The following is a 23,121-nucleotide window of genomic DNA, read 5'->3' on the forward strand; positions in this document are numbered from 1 at the left end:
ATAAATACATAAAATTTAGTTTGCAATAAAAATGCACCTGAGGAAAACTGTTTTGCCAATCCAGATCTCACATCAGTCCCCCCATGTCTTCCAGCTCTCTGTCATTGTAGGGATTCATTCCCCTACCTCCCCCATGGGCCTGGGATGGCTTTTTTGAGACAGGATTAACAGGGTCTCACTCTGTCACTCAGGCTAGAGTACAGTGGCACAACCATAGCTCACTGCAGCCTCAGCCTCCTGGGCTTAAGCAATCCTCCTGCCTCAGCCTCCCATGTAGCTAGGACTGCAGACACACACCATCATGCCCAGCTAAGTTTTTAAAATTTCAATTTAATTTAATTTAATTTTTGAGACAGGGTCTCATTCTGCCATCCATGCTGGAGTGCAGTGGCTGTATCACAGCTCCCTGCAGCCTCGACCTTCTGGGCTCAAGTGATCCTCCCACTTCAATCTCCCGAGTAGCTGGGAGTACAGGCTCATGCCACCAAGCCCAGCTAATTTTTTTTTACTTTTTTTTTTTGTAGAGGCGAGATCTCACCATGTTGCCTAGCCTGATCTCGAGCTCTTGGGCTCAAGCGACCCACCCAACTGGTCCTCCCAAAGTGCTGGGATTACCGGAGTGAGCCACTACACCTGGCCTGGAATGACTTTAAGAGATGGTTCCACATCTCATTTTGTGTACATCTCCCCTGGTACCCAGGGTAGGATGCATCACAATAGTGGCTCAGTACATAATTAGCTAAGGAAGAACAGAGTGGAAATGGGTTGATTGTCACCAAGTGGCTTGTCCCACCTGGGGAGCAAAAGAGTGGGGAACAGGATGTCAGGCAGTTGGATTATACTGTCCCTAAAATAAGAGGACCCCTAAAAACCTCTCTACCTGTTTGGGGTACCCTGTAGATGTTTTTCACAAGAGAAATCCCTTGGCCTCTCAGATTGAAAATGTTCTCAACATACTGGCCAGTATTATCCCCTCTCCCTTTACCGGCCTTTGTGGATGTATTTGAGGATAGGAGAGTGTGGTTCTCAAACCCAGCTTCATTTCAGTATCAACAGAGGACTTTTAGAAAATACAGGTTCCTGAGCTTTCCCCTAGACCTATTTAATCCAAACCTCAGGTACAGGGGGCCCTAGAATCCTGTTTCTCAATAGCTCCCTGGTTGACTCTGTGTAACGGGGTTCAGAAATGGTCCTTGACTAGGAATCAAGGTGGCATATTCTAGTCTCATTCTGTCACTCACCTTATTTTTCCTCTTGGTGCCTCAACTCTTCTATCATAAAATGAAGAGTCAAATGAGCCACCTCAAAGATTTCTTTGATGACAGTAAATAATCCAGCCTATGTATAGATTTTCCAGGATAGAGAGCAGGCAAATTCTTCTGCTATTGCCTAAAGATCGCAGATCCACCCTGAGGCAGGGAGATAAAAAGGCACTAAATTTAGTGCTATCAGAACAGAGACTCAGCTATGAGGTCTTCAGAAGCCATAGCTGACTTTCATGCACCAAAAGGACATGCTGCTCCACTGGACGTGAGCCTGCAGATGTTACAACCTCTTTGTGTTGGTCCCAGCCCTGGAAGGCACATCAGGAAGCTCTCTGGGGACTGTCATTTGTTTTGTGATTTCCTTTACTTATCTCTGTATCTTGCTTTTCTTTACTACTATTCCTGAATTCATGGCAACTCTCTTTATTGATGGTACAAAACCCTTGTCTTGTTTTATTAAATCTCCTCTTTTCCTACTTCTCCAGTTTCATTTCCCTATCCCACCTCATAAACAAACATCCTAGTGGGTTGGCATCCATCCTTTTGTTTGTATGTGTTCTTGTAAAATGCAAGAAATGTTTTTATGTTTATATAAATGGAGTTGTGCTTGTAAGTCTCATTTTACACAGCATTATATTTGTAAGCTCCCTGTGTTGCAGGAGGCACCTCCAGGCCTGTGCTCCCAGAAGCCGGCATGATTGTGTTTTTTATCCATCCCATGATGGTGGGCATGTGGAAGATCTCTAAACCACTGCCCCACCAGCACCACAGACAAGGCTGCAGGAACATATTTCCTGTTTCCTGTGGACCTTGGGGAGAGTTTATTTGGGAACTATGACCCAGAGTGGAATTGCTGAGTTATATGACAGGAATGTACTTCCTTTTTCAGAGTCCTGACAGATTGCCCTTCAGAAGTGCAGTCCCCTTACAGCACATGCCATCCCTGCTTTCCTCCTCAGTGAAAATATCACTCCCACCCCCACAAAGTGCAGGAAATTCCACCAATAGAAATCCCTTCAGGTCATAAAGTCTTTTAGGCTTTCAAGGGTTCTTCTAACAAAACTCAAATATCCCTCTGTATGAAACACAAGACATATTTTTCTTCTCTTTGGATTTTTACGAAGATCACATAAATAACTCATCAGAAGTGCCAAGCCCAAGTGTCTGGCACATTCATGGGGCTCAATACATTTTGATTTCTTTCTTTCAATACAGGAACTGCCAAAAAAACAGTTATTAACAACACCTGGGAAGGGAGAGGAACTAAGAGAGGGTGAGGAGTAGCTGCGTACAGGGCATAGCTGCTGGAGGAAGGAGTCTGGAATAGCAGAGTCGTCCTCACCCTCAGGAGTGTCCCCTGGGCCAGACCCCACCTGGAACCCCAGGTCACCTTCAGTGCGATGAGAATCACTTGGAGGGCTTGTGACAACACAGGAGGCTGGGCCTACAGAGAGTTTCTGATTCAGGAGGTCTGGATGGGCCTGAGAATCTGCCTTTCTAACAAGTTCCAAAGTGATGCTGCTGCTACAGCTGCCACTGATGGGGGACCATGCTGCACTGCCTAAATCTCCTTCATTTAACTCAGAGACTCTGTTTTTGTCTTCTCTGGATTTTCCTTAGAAATAATTCACTCTGACAGGACAGACACAAGATAATTTCAGGCATCCAGAGTGAGGCAGATGCAAACCTCAATGATAGGATGAACAAGCCAGGATATACCCTGGATAAGATTTCATTTCATAGATTCTTTTATATGAAACCTTGGCAAATGGATTTGTACTTTTAGATTTTAGGCTGGATGGGGAAATTCATTTCCCTTGCATCTGCTGAGCCTATAATCTCCTTTTTGTGTCTGTATTCCTATAGGAATATTTTCTATCAAGATATTCCCACTTAGGAAGACCCAAGGTGCCCAAATATCTGGGCTTCCCATTTAATGCAGCTATTTTGGGCAGTAAGCCCAAATAGCATTTGGCCCTCTCAGTCTCATCCCTAAAGCAGGTGGAACTGAAGGGAACTTCTCTCCAATCTCCGCTGCTCACAGAAGTAAAGTCTTTTGTCCATGCATTGAAAAGGAAACCACATGGCAGTATGGAGAGTTCCAGGACTAAAGTCTAAGAGGACTTGAGTTTGAATTCAACTTCTGCCACTGCGCATGAACCTGACAACCAGACCTGGGACACATGTCAAACCTTAATTTCTACTTCCACAGAATGGACATCAAGATACCTCCTGTCAAATTGAAAACAAACAAATAAACAAGTGAAAAACGTGGACCTAGTAAGGAGAGATTTTATTCAAAGGATTATTGCAGCTTGGGGTGGGGAGTGTTGCCTCCTTGTTATTGCAATATGGAGAACCCTGTGAACATAAGGTCTGCAAGCCTCTCAAGAGTTAGGCAAAGAGGATTTCTTTTTATAGAGCAGTAAATCAGGCTAAAAGGAAGCCAGTGTGGGGAAGTGGGATGATAGGGAGGCAAGATCGGAGGGTAAATCAGAGAATATTCTACCCTGAGGCCAGTCTATTTTCAGCACAGACCCTTAGGGAGAGATTGTACTGGCTCAGGCTGAGGGCAGGCCAAAGTCGAGGGAACTGGGGGATGCAGAGGGGCTTATTCAAAGTTTGATTAAGATGCATTTTGTTCTGATAAATCAGTGAAGGCAAGCAGTTCAGCTAATCACTTTTGAGGTAAAGAAAGGGAGTTGGAAGGGTCTGTGTCAGACCTTGTCACAGGTAAACAAGGGAGCATCCAGGAAGCTCTTCTAAATCTTATGGAGAAGGGTTCTTTGCAGAAAGTCTTTTCTGAACACAAAAAGGCAAGGCGATTTCTTTTTTTTTTTTAATAACCATATTGTATTTTATTTATAGTAGTTAGATCTTATTATTTATATAGTTATATACGGCGATTTCTTAACCTTCAGGTAAAACTCAACATTGGCACTGCCTGCCTCTCTCCTAGGACTGACAAGAAAATAAAAGGGGGTAGCTCTGTGTGAAATGACTTTACAAAAGGCCCACCAGTGGAAGGTTCTATAGGGCCTGGACCAGCACAAGAGCCTGGAGCTCCTAACTTCTAGCTTGTCTGGATTCCCAAGTACAATCCTCTTCTCCCTTCACACAGAGAAGCTCAACCTCCATCTTTCTTATGGATTGATGTTCCGGGTAAGATTTCCACGATAAAGGTCTATATAACTGAACTGAAAGGAAGAGATTGAAAATCATGGAAGCACAACTGCCACTTTCCAACTCTGGCATTCAATGATTTTCTAAAAGATACTTGAGAGGGAACTCTGTAATCCACAATAGGGAGGTGATGTAATCAGGATGCAGTCAAATGATAAATCCATGACATCAAATTTTATAGCTCCTTCAGGCAAATTCTTTGGATTGCTAGTGCCAGCCAGTGCTTTACAGGGCCAAAGTAGCAGTGGTGGCTTGAAATATCAACTCACAGATAGCCCATCCCACCAGTTTTCAGACTTGGGAGTCCGGGCTGGTGCCGCTACTTTCCAAGGCTGGACCATCTACAGGTCTCTCAGCAGCCTCCCTGCCCTGGGGGTTGTCTTTGAGGTACCCACCGTATCCCTTCTTGTCCCAGACATGCCCAGAATAGAGTCCTTGGGCCCTGCAGACCACCCTCTAATTTCTTCTTCACCATCTGTTTTATCTATTTCTTTCTTTCTTCTCGCTTCTTGACAGAAGTTTCTCCTGGAAACGAAAGCGCTCTATCCTCAGTTTCTGTCATTCTGGCAGAAATAGGATTAAAATACTAATTTGAGTCATGGTAAAACAAATCAAATATATTTATTATACACTTGAGTTTGGAAAGTAGGATTCATATCTCTTATGCTGTTTTTCTTAATTTTATATTTATCATTTCTTTTGGTTTCATAATATAACTGGACCCTTGAGAATATGCTTAAAATGTACAGTCTCTCTCTGCAGCTGCCCTGCATGAACATTAGCTGGATTCACTGTGGTATATTTTATCGCCAATTGAGGCTAATAAATAAAACTTGTCATTTTCACTCCATAACCCAGAATTACTCAACTATGTCCTTGTCAAAATAACCTATGTTGAACAAGCCCTGGTTTAAAAAATGGTTATTTTTTCTCCCCTAATCAAGAAGAATGTTACTTCCTAGAGCATTGGGTAGAAGCAGTATGATCAGAAGCAACTCTGAGAAGCACTTACCCTCATTTTATGCAGCAGCTTGTGTTGCTCTCAAATCCCACTCTCAGAGCCTGATCATCTCCCTGTGATCAAGTCAGAATTTTTATACATCTCAGGAGATTCAGAGCTCAAGGAGGAGAATGAAGTAACCTTGAGGAGTCACAGATTGAAATGGAGGTTAGTGTGAGTTACTAGTGATTCAATTTGATAACATTTGACAGTAGGTATCATAAAGTCATGTTGCCCACATATTATATTCATTTTTTTAACTTTTATTTTAAGTTCAGGGGTACAAGTCCAGGCTTGTTACATAGGTAAATGTGTGTCGTGGAGGTTTGCTGTGCAGATTATTTCATCACCCAGGTAATAAGCCTAGTACCCATTTGTTATTTTTCTTCATCCTCTCCCTCCTCTTACCCTCCATTCCCTGATAGGCCCCAGTGTGTGTTATTCCCCTCTGTGTGTTCATGTGTTCTCATCATTTAACTCCCATTTATAAGTGAGAGCATGAGGGATTTGGTTTTGTGCTCCTGTGTTAGTTCGCTAAGGATAATGGCCTCAAGCTCCATCCATGTCTGTGCAAAAGACATGATCTCATTCTTTCTTATGGCTTCATAGTATTCCATGGTGTATATGTACCACATTTTCTTTATTCAGTCTATCATTGATGGGTATTTAGGTTGATTCAATGTATTTGCTATTGGAATAGTGCTGCAATGAACATACATGTGCGTAAGTCCTTGTAATAGAACAATTTATATTCCTTTGGGTATATTCCCGGGAATGGGATTGCCGGGTTGAATGGTATTTCTGTTGTTAGGTCTATGAGAAATTGTCACACTGTCTTCCATAAGAGTTGAACTAATTCAGACTCCCAGCAACAGTGTATAAGCATTCCTTTTTCCCCAACAACTTCACCAGCATCTGTTATATTTTTTTTTGTTTGTTTGTTTGTTTGAGACAGAGTCTCACTCTGTCACCCAGGCTGGAGTGCAATGGCACAATCTTGGCTCACTGCAACCTCTGCCTCCGGTTCAAGCAATTCTCCTGCCTCAACCTCCGGAGTAGCTGGGGTTACAGGTGCTTGCCACCACATCTGGCTAATTTTTGTATTTTTAGTAGAGATGGTGTTTCACATGTTTGTCAGGCTAGTCTTGAACTCCTGAGCTCAAGCAATCCACCTGCCTCGGCCTCCCAAACTGCTGGGATTACAGGTGTGAGCCACTGTGCCCGGCCTTTTTTGATTTTTTAAATAATAACCATTTTGACTCCTGTGAGATGGTATTTCATTGTGGTTTTGACTGGCATTTCTCTAATAATCAGTGATGTTGAGCTACCTTTCATATGATTGTTGGCCACATGTGTGTCTTCTTTTGAGAAGTGTCTGTTCATGTCCTTTGCCCACCTTTTAATGAAGTTGGTTTTTTCTTGTAAATGTGTTAAAGTTCCTTATAGATCCTGAATATTAGACCTTTGTCAGATGCGTAGTTTGCAAAAATGTCCTCCCATTCTGTAGGTTGTGTGTTTACTCTGTTGATAGTTCCTTTTGCTGTGCAGAAGCTCTTTAGTTTAATTAGATCCCATTTGTCAGTTTTTGCTTTTGTTGCAATTGCTTTTGGCATCTTTGTCATAAAATATTTGTCCATGCCTATGTCCTGAATGATATTGCCTAGGTTTTCCTCTAGGGTTTTCATAGTTTTGGGTTTAACATTTAAGTCATTATTTCATCTTGAGGTAATTTTTGTATATGGTGTAAGGAAAGGGTCCAGTTTCAATTTTTTGCATATGGCTAGCCCATTCTTCCAACACCATATATTGAATAGGGAGTCCTTTCCCCATTGCTTGTTTTTGTCAGGTTTGTTGAAGATCAAATAGTTGTAGGTGTGTGGTATGATTTCTGAGAACTCTATTGTGTTCCATTGGTCTATGTGTCTGTTCTTTAACCAGTATCATGCTGTTTTGGTTACTGTAGCCCTGTAGTATAGTTTGAAGATAGGTAGGGTGATGCCTCCAGCTTTGCTCTTTTTTGCTTAGGATTGCCTTGACTATCTGGGCTCTTTCTTAGTTCCATGTAAATTTTAAAATAGTTTTTTCTCTAATTCTATGAAGAATGTCAATAGTAGTTTAATGGGAATAGCATTGAATTTATAAATTGCTTTGGGCAGTATGGCCATTTTAACAATATTGATTCTTTCTATCCATAGGCATGGAATGTTTTCCCATTTGTTTGTGTCATCTCTGATTTCTTTGAGCAGTGGTTTGCAGTTCTTTTTGTTGAGATCTTTCACCTCCCTTGGTAGCTGTAGTCCTAGGTATTTTATTCTTTTTGTGGCAATTATAAATGAGAGTTTGTTCATGATTTGACTCTCGGCTTAACTGTTGCTGGTGTGTAGGAATGCTAGTGATTTTCATATATTGATTTTGTATCCTGAAACTTTGTTGAAGTTGCTTATCAGCCGAACAAGTTTTTGGGATAAGACAATTGGGTTTTCTAAATATAGGATCATGTAACCTGCAAACAGAGATAGTTTGACTTCTTTTCCTATGAAGGCCCTCTATTTATTTCCCTTTTCTTATTGCCCTGGCCAGAATTTCCAATACTATGTTGAATAGGAGTGGTGAGAGAGGCCATTCTTGTTTTATGCTAGTTTTCAAGGGAAATTCTTCCAGCTATTGCCCATTCAGTATGATGTTGGCTGTGGGTTTTTCACATGTAGCTCTTATTATTTTGAGGTATGTACCTTCAATACCTAGTTTATGGAGAGTTTTTAGCATGAAGGGATGTTAAATTTTATCAAAAGTTGTCTCCATATCTATCGAAATAATCATGTGGTTTTTGTCTTTAGTTCTGTTTATGTGATGAATCACATTTGTTGATTTGTGTATGTTGAACCAACCTTGCTTCCTGGGGATGAAGGCTACTTCATCATGGTGAATAAGCTTTTTGATGTGCTGCTAGATTTGGTTTGCCAGTATTCTATTGAGGATTTTTGCCTCGATGTTTATCAGGTAGTGGCCCGAAGTTTTCTTTTGTTGTTATATCTCTGTCAGGTTTTAGTATTAAGTTGGCCTCATAGAATGAGCTAAGGAGGACTGCCCCTCCTTTCAATGTTTTGAAATGGTTTCAATAGGAATGGTATCAGCTTTTCTTTGTACAGCGAGTAGAATTCAGCTGTGAATCTTTCTGGTCCTAGGCTATTTTTTTATAGGTAGGCTATTTATCTGAAATGGAGGTACTGCCTCCATTTCAGAACTCACTATTACCCTATTCAGGGATTCCATTTCTTCCTGGCTCAGTCTTGGGAGAGTGTGTGTGTCCATGAATTTGTCCATTTCTTCTAGATTTTCTAATTTATGTGCATAGAGGTGTTTATAATGTTCTATGATGATTGTTTGTATCTCTGTGGGGTCAGTGGCAATGTTCCCCTCATCATTTCTGATTGTGTTTATTTGAATCTTCCCTTTTCTTATTTGTCTATTTTATTAATTTTTTCCAAAAAATCAGCTCATGAATTAATTGATCTTTTGGATAGTTATTGTGTCTATCTCCTTCAGTTCAGCTCTGCTTTTGGTTATTTCTTGTCTTCTGCTAGCTTTGGGATTTTTTTTGCTCTTGGTTCTCTGGTTCATTTAGCTGTGTTGTTAGGTTGTTAACTTGAGATCTTTCTAACTTTTCGATATGGGCATTTAGTGCTATAAATTGCCCTCTTAACACTGCCTTAGCTGTGTCACAGAGATTCGTTACATTGTATCTTTGTTCTCATTAGTTTCAAAGAATTTCTTGGTTTTTGCTTCATTTCATTATTTACCCAAAAACCATTCAAGAGTATGTTAATAAATTTTCATGCAATTGTATGGTTTTGAGTGAATTTCTTAGTCTTGAGTTCTAATATGCTTGTGCTATGGTCTAAGAGACTGTTACTATTTCAGTTCTTTTGCATATGCTGAGGAGTATTTTACTTCCAATTATGTGATTGATTTTAGAGTAGGTGCTATGTGGCAATGAGAAAAATGTATATTCTGTTGGTTTGAGGTGAAGATTTCTGTAGATATCTATCAGATCCATTTTACCCAGAGCCGACTTCAGGTCCTGAACATCTTTGTTAATTTTCTGTCTCAGTGACCTGTCTAATATTGTCAGTGGGGCGTTAAAACCTCCCACTATTATTGTGTGGGAGTCTAAGTCTTTTTGTAGGTCTCTAAGAACTTGCTTTATGAATTTGAGTGCTCCTGTGTCGGATGCATATATACTTAGGATAGTTAGTTCTTCTTGTTGAATTGAACCCTTTACCATTATGAAATGTCCTTTGTCTTTTTTTTATCTTTGTTGGTTTAAAGTCTGTTTTGTCAGAAACTAGGATGGCAATCCCTGCTTTTTTCTGCTTTCCATTTGCTTGGTAAATTTTCCTCCACACCTTTATTTTGAGCCTACACATATCATTGCATGTGAGATGGGTCTCTTGAAGACTATGTACCAATGGGTCTTGTTTTTTTATCCAGCTTACTACTCTATGTCTTTTATTTGGGGGAATTTAGCTCATTTACATTTAAAGTTAGTGTTGTTATGGGTTGATTTGATCCTGTTGTTGTGATGTTAGCTAGTTATTTTGCAGACTTGTTTATGTGGTTGCTTTATACTGTCACTGGTCTGTGTACTTCAGTGTGTTTTTGTAGTGACTGGTAACAATTTTTTCTTTCCATCTATAGTGCCTTCTTCACGAGCCATTGTAAGGCAGGTCTGGTGGCAACAAATTCCCTCAGCATTTGCTTGTCTGAAAAAGATCTTATTTCTCCTTCACTTATGAAGTTTAGTTTAGCAAGATACGAAATTCTGTGTTGGAATTTTTTTCTTTAGGAATGTTAAATATTGGCTGCCAATTGTTTCTGGCTGGTAGGGTTTCTGTTGAGAGGTCTGCTGTTAGTCTGATGGGCTTCCCTTTGTAGGTAACCTGGCCTTTCTCTCTGGTGGCCCTCAACACTTACTTTTTCTTTCATTTCAACCTTGGAGAATCTGATAATTATGTATCTTGTAAGTGATCCTCTCATGGAGTATCTTACTGGGGTTCTCTGCATTTCTTGAATTTGGATGTTGGCCTGTCTTGCTGGATTGGGGATGTTCTCATGAATAATACCCTGAAATATGTTTTCCGAATTGGTTCCATTCTCCCCATCTCTTTCGGGTATACCAATCAGTCATAGCTTCAGTCTTTATACATAATCCCATATTTCTTGGAGGTTTTGTTCATTCTTTTTCATTCTTTTTTCTCTATTCTGCCTGTCTTATTTCAAAAATACAGTCTTTAGGCTCTGAGATTCTTTTCTTTACTTGGTCTATTCTGCTATTAATACTTGCTATTGCATTATGAAATTCTTGTAGTGTGCTTTTCAGCTCTATCAGGTCAGTTATGTTCTTCTCTGTACTGGCTATTTTGTCTGTCAGCTCCTGAAATGTTTTATCGTGGTTTCTAGCCTTCTTGCATTGGTTACAATATGTTTCTTTAGCTCAGTGTAGTTCATTTTTATCCACATTCTGAATTATATTTCTGTCATTTCAGCCATCTTAGCCTCAGCCCCTTTCCAAACTCTTACTGAAGAGATGATGTGGTCATTTGGAGGAAAGAGGGCACTCTGGCTTTTTGAATTTTTAGTGTTCTTGCACTGGTTCTTTCTCACCTTTGTGGCTTATTTACCTTCAATCTTTGTGGTTGTTGACCTTTGGATGGGTTCCTTTGGCTCCATGTCACTCCTGGTTGGGGCGTCACCCTGTCCTGCTTTTCTCCATTTTTTGTGGGCTGAGCTATTTCTTTGATTAATCCCAATGTGAGTACCTGGATGTTTTGGTGGAAGGTGTTGGATGTACAGTTGAAAATGCTGTATTTACTTGCCCCTTTCATTCCTTTTCCTGAAAGCCATGCACTGTAGCTGCCTTTAGTTGGTTACTTTGGCCCCCTTCCATTATGTTCATTTTAACTGAGAATATGAAATACATGTAATTCTGATTTTGCATAGCTAGACAGTGAAAACAGAGCCACTCTCAAAGCAAAGTACGTTACATTACAGATAACGTGACTTCAATGGGAAGTGGACAAAGTATTATAAGATAAAAATCCATGTGTAGGGGAATGCTACATAGATCAATATATAAATATTATGTTTCTTATCCTGATTGCATATACTTTGCATTAAAAATAGAATACAGAGGATTCTTATTGTTTGCTTTCATCTGTCTTCACCTTCCAACTGTGCCACCACTGAAAAAATAAAAAGAGATCTAAGACATAGACTTTAAAATACATTGTTTATTTGAGAGGTGATCACTCTCATGGTAAGAAACTGTGAAAGTGAGACAAGGAAAGGAGAACAGTTAATTAAAAGAAAATAATTAACAGTTTACCACTATAAGCAATGAGAAGTCAGTCTCATTGGAGACGTTCTGAGAGTCTACATGAAGCACAGCTGAGGAAGAGGAAACAGTGATATTTTTCCAGTGACTCCTTTCCTCATTAGCTAATGGTCACACCTTGAGCATTTTCTTCCTGGAGCATTCTATTGAATAAAAAAAGTAATCACTGTATGCCAATATGGATTTGACAGGCATGTTAGGCTTATTTGACAAAGATTTTAAAGAAGCCAACATAAAAATACTTTGAGGAGCAATTATGCACAGACTTGAAACAAATGAAAAAGTATAAGTTCTCAGCAAAAGAACAGAAGATACAAAGAACAACGAAATCGATATTTTAAAACTAAAATATAGAATAACTGAAATCAAAAGAAAACTCAATGGCTTGGCTCAATGGCAGATTGGAGGAGCCAGAGAAAAGAAAAAGTAAGCTGAAAGATAGAATAATATAAATTACTCCTATAAACAACAGAGAGAAAGCAGACTAAAATGTTTTGACATACCCACAGGGATTTGTGAAACTATAAAAGTGATGTAACATTCATGTCATCAGAGTTCCAGAAGGATAAAAGAAAGAAAGCAGGGCTGAAAAAGTACCTGAAGAAACAATGTCTGAAAACTTTCCATAATTGGAAAAAGACAAGAGGACAGGTGAAACTCAAATAGATAAATTCTAAGAAGTCCACATCAAGAAACATCATAGACTTCTGAAAGCAGTGGGAGAAAAAGGAAAACTTACCTATAAGGGAAAAACAATTTGATTGACAGCAAATTTCTTATTCGAAACCATAAAGGCCAAAAGTAATACATTTTTTAAGTGCTTAGAGAAAAGAACTGTCAACACAGAATCCTGTATCCAGTAAAAATATCCTTTGGGGCCAGGCAAGGTGGCTCACTCCTGTAATCCCAGCACTTTGGGAGGCCGAGGAGGGTGGATCGCCTGAGGTCATGAGTCCAAGACCACCCTTACCAATATGGTAAAACCCCGTCCCTACTAAAAATACAAAATTAGCCAGGCATGGTGGTGGTGCACTCCTATAATCCCAGCTACTTTGGAGGCTGAGGCAGGAGAATCGCTTGAACTCAGGAGGCAGAGGTTGCAGTGAGCCAAGATAGCACCATTGTACTCCAGCCTGGACAATGAGAGCAAAACTCCCTCTCGGAATTATATATATGTGTGTGTGTATATATGTGTGTGTGTGTATATATGTGTATATATATATACACACATATATATACGTGTGTGTGTACATATATACACACACATACATATATATCCTTTGGGAATGAAGGACAAATCAAGACAGTCTCAAATGAAAAAAACTAAGATAATTTGTCAGAAGCATGCTTATCCTGAAAGAAAGGCTCAATAATGTTCTTTAAATGGAAGTAAAATAATAGAAGAAATAACATGGTAAGCAAAAATATTGGTAAATACAAGACTTTTTATTTTATAACCTCTAAATTATAGTTGACAGTTGAAGTAAAAATTATAAAACTGTCTAATGTAGTCCTAAATGTAAGTAAAGGAAATATTTCAATGATTATATTATAAATTGGGAAAAGGCAAAATAATATAAAAAGTGGTAAGATTTGTATATTTCAGTAGAACTGATATAATGATAACACCAGTAGAATGTGAGAAATAGGTATATATAATATAATACCTAGAGCAACCACGAAAAAAACATATATATAAAGATAAACTCAGAAACACTGTTTATAGATCGTTGTTCAAGATGGCTGGCTAAAGATATCAGACACCCACTCTCCCCAGAAAAAAATGAAGCAAAATTATGAACAGACATTCATACTTTGAACAGAACATCTTAGAGAGAACACTAGAGTCCAATGGAGAACTGATGGGAAACATCTGAGGCACAGAAGGAAAAGGGAGCAAGCAACCAGCTTAGGCGAGACTGGTGGGTGCCCCAAGGGACTCAGTATTATGGGGAAATGATAAATGAAAAAGCTTCAGTGTTCCATCTTCTTGCTGTGGCCTGCTGCAATCCAAACCACTAGAGAGCTCTCTATCCACACAAACCCTAACACTAGTGTGGGCAGTGATTTGGAGACCCCATGAGGGCACTGCACTAGGCAGGGAACTTATGCTCCGTCACTTAGCCCTCCAAGACCTGAACAGCTGCTGTAGGGAGCTTTTTGGTACCACAGCGTCATGGTACTGCGTCCTGTGCTGGGAACAACAGCCCTCATATCTCCACATCTCAGGAGCTCCTGATGACATTCCCCAGTGTCCACACAGAGGGCTTTGGCAGAACAGCATTGGCTGGTCCCAAAGGTGCTGCAGAGTCCCCAGTACTTTAGCTCATAGGAAGTACTACATCTTGGAGAAAAGGGTGTGCAGGGCACCAGAAGGCATCCCCTCCCTGACCCCAGGACAAAGGAAAGTAAAGTGTGCAGTCTCCAGAGCCCATGACTCTAGGGCTGTGACTCTGCCCCCAAGCAGTGGCTCAATCTCCGTGCTCAGCTCTGCAAACCAAGGGTGAAATCCCCTCCCACTGACAGATTTCTGTGCTGGAGCCCTCATGTAGAGAACAAAACCCCTCCTCCCTCTTTGCAAACCTATTCCTACTGCTGACAGAAACTGGAGTCAGTGAGTCAGAGGGCTACCTGGCTGGGGCAGGGAGTGGCAACTATGACTGCGCTGGCGGTGTAACTTCCATGCCCAAGGTCACACTAGAAGCAGGGGCTCCTCCCCCATCATCTGTGGTACTTGGGTGCTACTGCTGCAGAGAGGGCCTCAGAGCAGCAGATCTGGGTTTGCTGGAGGTGACCTTGCGCAATGACCATCACCAACACCAGCTTGCACCACTCAGAACCCAAAGGGATGTCCCACCACTGCTGCTGCTGTCTCCCACACCACACCAACTGTTCAGGGACCTGAGATCCTCATCACCATTCTGATCCATTGCTGCCTCTACCAGCATCCAAGCAAGCCACTTGGAGGCCCAATAATTGGCCTGCCAATAAACAACTAACATGAATGCCAGCATATACTGCCCTGGGGCTCAAAGACAGACATTCTCAGTTCACTGCTGACATGACTGGGACCTGAAGACTGGCCCACCTGTCTTCCAAGTCTGTAGCATAACTTCACCACAGCTTCCACTAATAAACACACACTAACCCTCTGAAGAAATCACAGAAAGCACTAACATTGTTTATAGGCAAAGAAACCATACAAAGACTACACTACTGCATGCACCCAGAATTGAAGCCAAATTGCCCTACCCAACCAACACCACAGACACATTTTCACGAAGGCCAGGCATGGTGGCTCACATCTGTAATCCCTGTACTTTGGGAGGCCAAGGCAGGTGGATCACTTGAGGTCAGATGTTTGAGACCAGACTGGACAACATAGCAAAACTCTGTCTCTACTAAAAATACAAAAAAAAAAAAAAAATTAGCTGGGTATGGTGGCACACACCTGTAATCTTAGCTACTTGGGAGGCTGAGACACAAGAATCACTTGAAACTCAGAGGCAGAGGATGCAATAAGCCAAGATCATGCAGCTGCATTGCAGCCTGGGCAACAGAGAAAGACTCTGTCTTAAAAAAAAAAAAATCAGGAAAATATCCTCCCCTACATGAAAAGTAAATTCAAAAATAGAAAAAAGTGACTGTTACATAAGATGCACAAATATTACTATAAGGATACAAAAAACATGAAAAACAAGAAAATGTGATAACTCCAAAGAAACACAATAATTCTCAAGCAATAGATCTTAAAAAAGAAATCTCTTCAACATCTGTGAAGAGAAATTTTAGAAAAAGAAACTTTGGAATTCCAGATTAAGAATTCAAAATATTGATTTTATTATTTTTAATTTAAAAAAATGTTTTGAGACAGGGTCTTACTCTGTCACCCAGGATGGAGTGCAGTGACCCAATCTCTGCTCGCTGCAGCCTCGACTTCCTGGGCTCAAGTGATTTTCCCACTGCAGCCTCCCAAGTAGCTGGGACTAAAGACATGTACCACCTTGGTCAGCTAATTTTTGTTATTTTTGTAGAGACAGGGTTTTGCCATATTGCCTAGGTTAAAGTACTGATTTTAAAGAAGCTCAGTGAGATAAAAAATAATTCTGAAACACAATATAAATAAATTTTTTTAAACAAAAGTCAGATTATGAATCAGAACATTTCCAGAGATATTTTTTAAAATAACAAAATAGAAATTTTGGAATTAGATAATTCATTGAAGGAAACACAAAATACATGTGAAAGCTTCATAAATAGATCAGATCAGGCAGAATAAATAATCTTAGAACTTGACAGGTCTTTGAAATAATTCAATCACACAAAAATTTTTTTTAAGAAAGGATGAGCAAACCCATTGTGACATTTGTGACAACATAGATGATCAAATATTTGAATTATCAGTATCCCAGAGGGTGAAGTGAAAATGAAAAGATTAGAAAATTTATTCAGGAGGGGCGGAGCAAGATGGCCGAATAGGAACAGCGCCAGTCTCCAACTCCCAGCGCGAGTAACACAGAAGACCGGTGATTTCTGCATTTTCAACTGAGGTACTGGGGTCATCTCTCTAGGGAGTGCCGGACAATCGGTGCTGGTCAGCTGCTGAAGCCTGACCAGCGTGAGCTGAAGCAGGGCGAGGCATCGCCTCACCTGGAAGCGCAAGGGGGAAGGAAATCCGTTTTCCTAGCCAGGGGAACTGAGACACATAACACCTGGAAAATCGCGTAACTCCCACCCCAATACTGCGCTTTAAGGAAACAGGCACACCAGGAGAATATATCCCACACCTGGCCGGGAGGGTCCCACGCCCACGGAGCCTCCCTCACTGCTAACACAGCAGTCTGCGGCGATCTATCCGCAAGGTAGCAGCGAGGCTGGGGGAGGGGCGCCCGCCATTGCTGAGGCTTAAGTAGGTAAACAAAGCCGCTGGGAAGCTCGAACTGGGTGGAGCTCACAGCAGCTCAAGGAAACCTGCCTGTCTCTGTAGACTCCACCTCTGGGGACAGCCCACAGCTGAGGTCCAATAGGGAAAGCAGCGGGGGCCGGTGCAGAGGCGAACGACTCTGTCTGACAGCATTGGGGAGAGCCGTGGATCTCCCAACGCGGAGGTTGAGATCCGAGAACGGACAGACTGTCTGCTCAGGTGGGTCCCTGACCCCTGAGTAGCCTAGCTGGGAGACATCCCCCACTAGGGGCAGTCTGACCCCCACACCTCACAGGGTGGAGTCATCCCTGAGAGGAAACTTCCAAAGGAAGAATCAGACAGGTACACTCGCTGCTCAGCAATATTCTATCTTTGGCAACCTCTGCTGCTGATACCCAGGCAAACAGGGTCTGGAGTGGACCTCAAGCAATCTCCAACAGACCAACAGACAGTCCTTCTGACTGTCAGACGGAAAACTATCAAACAGGAAGGACACCTATACCAAAACCCCATCAGTACGTCACCATCATCAAAGACCAGAGACAGATAAAACCACAAAGATGGGGAAAAAGCAGGGCAGAAAAGCTGGAAATTCAAAAAATAAGAGCGCATCTCCCCCTGCAAAGGAGCGCAGCCCATCGCCAGCAACGGATCAAAGCTGGTCAGAGAATGACTTGATGAGATGAGAGAAGAAGGCTTCAGTCCATCAAACTTCTCAGAGCTAAAGGAGGAATTACGTACCCAGCGCGAAGAAACTAAAAATCTTCAAAAAAAAGTGGAAGAATTGACAGCTAGACTAATTAATGCAGAGAAGATCATAAACGAAATGACAGAGATGAAAACCATGACACGAGAAATACGTGACAAATGCACAAGCTTCAGTAACCGACTCGATCAACTGGAAGAAAGAGTATCAGCGATTGAGGATCAAATGAATGAAATGAAGCGAGAAGAGAAACCAAAAGAAAAAAGAAGAAAAAGAAATGAACAAAGCCTGCAAGAAGTATGGGATTATGTAAAAAGACCAAATCTACGTCTGATTGGGGTGCCTGAAAGTGAGGGGGAAAATGGAACCAAGTTGGAAAACACTCTTCAGGATATCATCCAGGAGAACTTCCCCAACCTAGTAGGGCAGGCCAACATTCAAATTCAGGAAATACAGAGAACGCCACAAAGATACTCCTCCAGAAGAGCAACTCCAAGGCACATAATTGCCAGATTCACCAAAGTTGAAATGAAGGAAAAAATCTTAAGGGCAGCCAGAGAGAAAGGTCGGGTTACCCACAAAGGGAAGCCCATCAGACTAACAGCAGATCTCTCGGCAGAAACTCTACAAGCCAGAAGAGAGTGGGGCCCAATATTCAACGTTCTTAAAGAAAAGAATTTTCAACCCAGAATTTCATATCCAGCCAAACTAAGTTTCATCAGTGAAGGAGAAATAAAATCCTTTACAGATAAGCAAATGCTTAGAGATTTTGTCACCACCAGGCCTGCCTTACAAGAGACCCTGAAGGAAGCCCTAAACATGGAAAGGAACAACCGGTACCAGCCATTGCAAAAACATGCCAAAATGTAAAGACCATCGAGGCTAGGAAGAAACTGCATCAACTAATGAGCAAAATCACCAGTTAATATCATAATGACAGGATCAAGTTCACACATAACAATATTAACCTTAAATGTAAATGGACTAAATGCTCCAATTAAAAGACACAGACTGGCAAACTGGATAAAGAGTCAAGACCCATCAGTCTGCTGTATTCAGGAGACCCATCTCACATGCAGAGACATACATAGGCTCAAAATAAGGGATGGAGAAAGATCTACCAAGCAAATGGAGAACAAAAAAAAGCAGGGGTTGCAATCCTAGTCTCTGATAAAACAGACTTTAAACCATCAAAGATCAAAAGAGACAAAGAAGGCCATTACATAATGGTAAAGGGATCAATTCAACAGGAAGAGCTAACTCTCCTAAATATATATGCACCCAATACAGGAGCACCCAGATTCATAAAGCAAGTCCTTAGAGACCTACAAAGAGACTTAGACTCCCATACAATAATAATGGGAGATTTCAACACTCCACTGTCAACATTAGACAGATCAACGAGACAGAAAGTTAACAAGGATATCCAGGAATTGAACTCATCTCTGCACCAAGCGGACCTAATAGACATCTATAGAACTCTCCACCCCAAATCAACAGAATATACATTCTTCTCAGCACCACATCGCACTTATTCCAAAATTGACCACATAATTGGAAGTAAAGCACTCCTCAGCAAATGTACAAGAACAGAAATTATAACAAACTGTCTCTCAGACCACAGTGCAATCAAACTACAACTCAGGACTAAGAAACTCAATCAAAACCGCTCAACTACATGGAAACTGAATAACCTGCTCCTGAATGACTACTGGGTACATAACGAAATGAAAGCAGAAATAAAGATCTTCTTTGAAACCAATGAGAACAAAGATACAACATACCAGAATCTCTGGGACACATTTAAAGCAGTGTGTAGAGGGAAATTTATAGCACTAAATGCCCACAAGAGAAAGCAGGAAGATCTAAAATTGACACTTTAACATCACAAGTAAAAGAACCAGAGAGGCAAGAGCAAACACATTCAAAAGCTAGCAGAAGGCAAGAAATAACTAAGATCAGAGCAGAACTGAAGGAGATAGAGTCACAAAAAACCCTCCAAAAAATCAATGAATCCAGGAGTTGGTTTTTTGAAAAGATCAACAAAATTGACAGACCGCTAGCAAGACTAATAAAGAAGAAAAGAGAGAGGAATCAAATAGACGCAATAAAAAATGATAAAGGGGATATCACCACCGACCCCACAGAAATACAAACAACCATCAGAGAATACTATAAATGCCTCTACGCAAATCAACTAGAAAATCTAGAAGAAATGGATAATTTCCTGGACACTTACACTCTCCCAAGACTGAACCAGGAAGAAGTTGAATCCCTGAATAGACCAATAACAGGCTCTGAAATTGAGGCAACAATTAATAGCCTACCCACCAAAAAAGTCCAGGACCAGATGGATTCACAGCTGAATTCTACCAGAGGTACAAGGAGGAGCTGGTACCATTCCTTCTGAAACTATTCCAATCAATAGAAAAAGAGGGAATCCTCCCTAACTCATTTGATGAGGCCAACATCATCCTGATACCAAAGCCTGGCAGAGACACAACAAAAAAAGAGAATTTTAGACCAATATCCCTGATGAACATCGATGCAAAAATTCTCAATAAAATACTGGCAAACCGAATCAGCAGCACATCAAAAAGCTTATCCACCATGATCAAGTGGGCTTCATCCCTGGATGCAAGGCTGGTTCAACATTCGCAAATCAATAAACGTAATCCAGCATATAACAGAACCAAAGACAAGAACCACATGATTATCTCAATAGATGCAGAAAAGGCTTTTGACAAAATTCAACAGCGCTTTATGCTAAAAACGCTCAATAAATTCGGTATTGATGGAACGTACCTCAAAATAATAAGAGCTATTTACAACAAACCCACAGCTAATATCATACTGAATGGGCAAAAACTGGAAAAATTCCCTTTGAAAACTGGCACAAGACAGGGATGCCCTCTCTCACCACTCCTATTCAACATAGTGTTGGAAGTTCTGGCTAGGGCAATCAGGCAAGAGAAAGAAATCAAGGGTATCCAGTTAGGAAAAGAAGAAGTCAAATTGTCCCTGTTTGCAGATGACATGATTGTATATTTAGAAAACCCCATCGTCTCAGCCCAAAATCTCCTTAAGCTGATAAGCAACTTCAGCAAAGTCTCAGGATACAAAATTAATGTGCAAAAATCACAAGCATTCTTATACACCAGTAACAGACAAGCAGAGAGCCAAATCAGAATGAACTTCCATTCACAATTGCTTCAAAGAGAATAAAATACCTAGGAATCCAGCTTACAAGGGATGTAAAGGACCTCTTCAAGGAGAACTACAAACCACTGCTAAGTGAAATCAAAGAGGACACAAACAATGGAAGAACATACCATGCTCATGGATAGGAAGAATCAATATCGTGAAAATGGCCATACTGCCCAAGGTGATTTATAGATTCAATGCCATCCCCATCAAGCTACCAATGACTTTCTTCACAGAATTGGAAAAAACTGCTTTAAAGTTCATATGGAACCAAAAAAGAGCCCGCATTGCCAAGACAATCCTAGGTCAAAAGGACAAAGCTGGAGGCGTCACGCTACCTGACTTCAAACTATACTACAAGGCTACAGTAACCAAAACAGCATGGTACTGGTACCACAACAGAGAAATAGACCAGTGGAACAGAACAGAGTCCTCAGAAATAATACCACACATCTACAGTCATCTGATCTTTGACAAACCTGAGAAAAACAAGAAATGGGGAAAGGATTCCCTATTTAATAAATGGTGCTGGGAAAATTGGCTAGCCATAAGTAGAAAGCTGAAACTGGATCCTTTCCTTACCCCTTATACGAAAATTAATTCAAGATGGATTAGAAACTTAAATGTTAGACCTAATACCATAAAAACCCTAGAAGAAAATCTAGGTAGTACCATTCAGGACATAGGCATGGGCAAGGACTTCATGTCTAAAACACCAAAAGCAACGGCAGCAAAAGCCAAAATTGACAAATGGGATCTAATTAAACTAAAGAGCTTTTGCACAGCAAAAGAAACTACCATCAGAGTGAACAGGCAACCTACAGAATGGGAGAAAATTTTTGCAACCTACTCATCTGACAAAGGGCTAATATCCAGAATCTACAAAGAACTCAAACAAATTTACAAGAAAAAAACAAACAACCCCATCAAAAAGTGGGGAAAGGATATGAACAGACATTTCTCAAAAGAAGACATCCATACAGCCAACAGACACATGAAAAAATGCTCGTCATCACTCGCCATCAGAGAAATGCAAATCAAAACCACAATGAGATACCATCTCACACCAGTTAGAATGGCAATCATTAAGAAGTCAGGAAACAATAGATGTTGGAGAGGATGTGGAGAAATAGGAACACTTTTACACTGTTGGTGGGATTGTAAACTAGTTCAACCATTATGGAAAACAGTATGGCGATTCCTCAAGGATCTAGAACTAGATGTACCATATGACCCAGCCATCCCACTACTGGGTATATACCCAAAGGATTATAATTACTCTACTACAAAGACACATGCACACGTATGTTTATTGCGGCACTATTCACAATAGCAAAGACTTGGAATCAACTCAAATGTCCATCTGTGACAGACTGGATTAAGAAAATGTGGCACATATACACCATGGAATACTATGCAGCCATAAAAAAGGATGAGTTTGCGTCCTTTGTAGGGACATGGATGCAGTTGGAAACCATCATTCTTAGCAAACTATCACAAGAAGAGAAAACCAAATACCGCATGTTCTCACTCATAGGTGGGAACTGAACAATGAGATCACTTGGACTCGGAAGGGGAACATCACACACTGGGGCCTATCATGGGGAGGGGGGAGGAGGAGGGATTGCATTGGGGAGTTATACATGATATAAAACGTTATGCACATGTACCCTAGAACTTAAAGTATAATAAAAAAAAAAAAAAAAAAGAAAATTTATTCAACAAAATAATACATAAAAACTTCCCAACTCTAGAAAGAGATTTAGACATCCAGATAAAGAAGGCCCAATGATCCCCAGTGAGAGTGTGTAAAAAGATCTTCTCCATGGCACATTATAATCAGATCATCTAAAATCAAAGATAAAGACCAAAGTATTAAAACAGCAAGAGAAAAGTGCCTAGTTATGTAGAAAGGAAACCTCATCAGACTAACAGTGAATTTCTTAGGAGAAACCTTACAGACCAGAAGCTAATGGGATGATATATTCAAAGTGCTGAAAGATATAAACTATTAACGAGAATACTATATATCCAGCAAAATTATTATTCATAACATTCATAAATAAAGAAGAAATCAAGTCTTTTCCAGAAAAGCAATTGCTAAGGGAATTCATCACCATTAGACCAGCTCTATGAGAAATGCTCAAGGGAGTCCTAAACCTGGAAGTGAAAGGATAACATTTACCATTATAAAAAACATACACAAATATAAACTCACTGGTAAAATGATCACAAAAAGAAGAAAGAGAAAGGACTCAAGTGGTATCTCTACAGAAATCCACCAGATCACAATTACAAACAATATGAGAAAAAGAAAGGAATAAAGAATATGCAAAACAACCAGAAAACAGTAAACAATATGACAAGAACAAAGCTTCACACGTCGATAACCTTGAACATAAACGAATTATTCACTTAAAATATATAGACTGGCATATGGGTTAA

This window comes from Trachypithecus francoisi, unplaced genomic scaffold, assembly GCF_009764315.1.
Source record: "Trachypithecus francoisi isolate TF-2019V2 unplaced genomic scaffold, Tfra_2.0 Lachesis_group21, whole genome shotgun sequence".
Classification (NCBI taxonomy): domain Eukaryota; kingdom Metazoa; phylum Chordata; class Mammalia; order Primates; family Cercopithecidae; genus Trachypithecus; species Trachypithecus francoisi.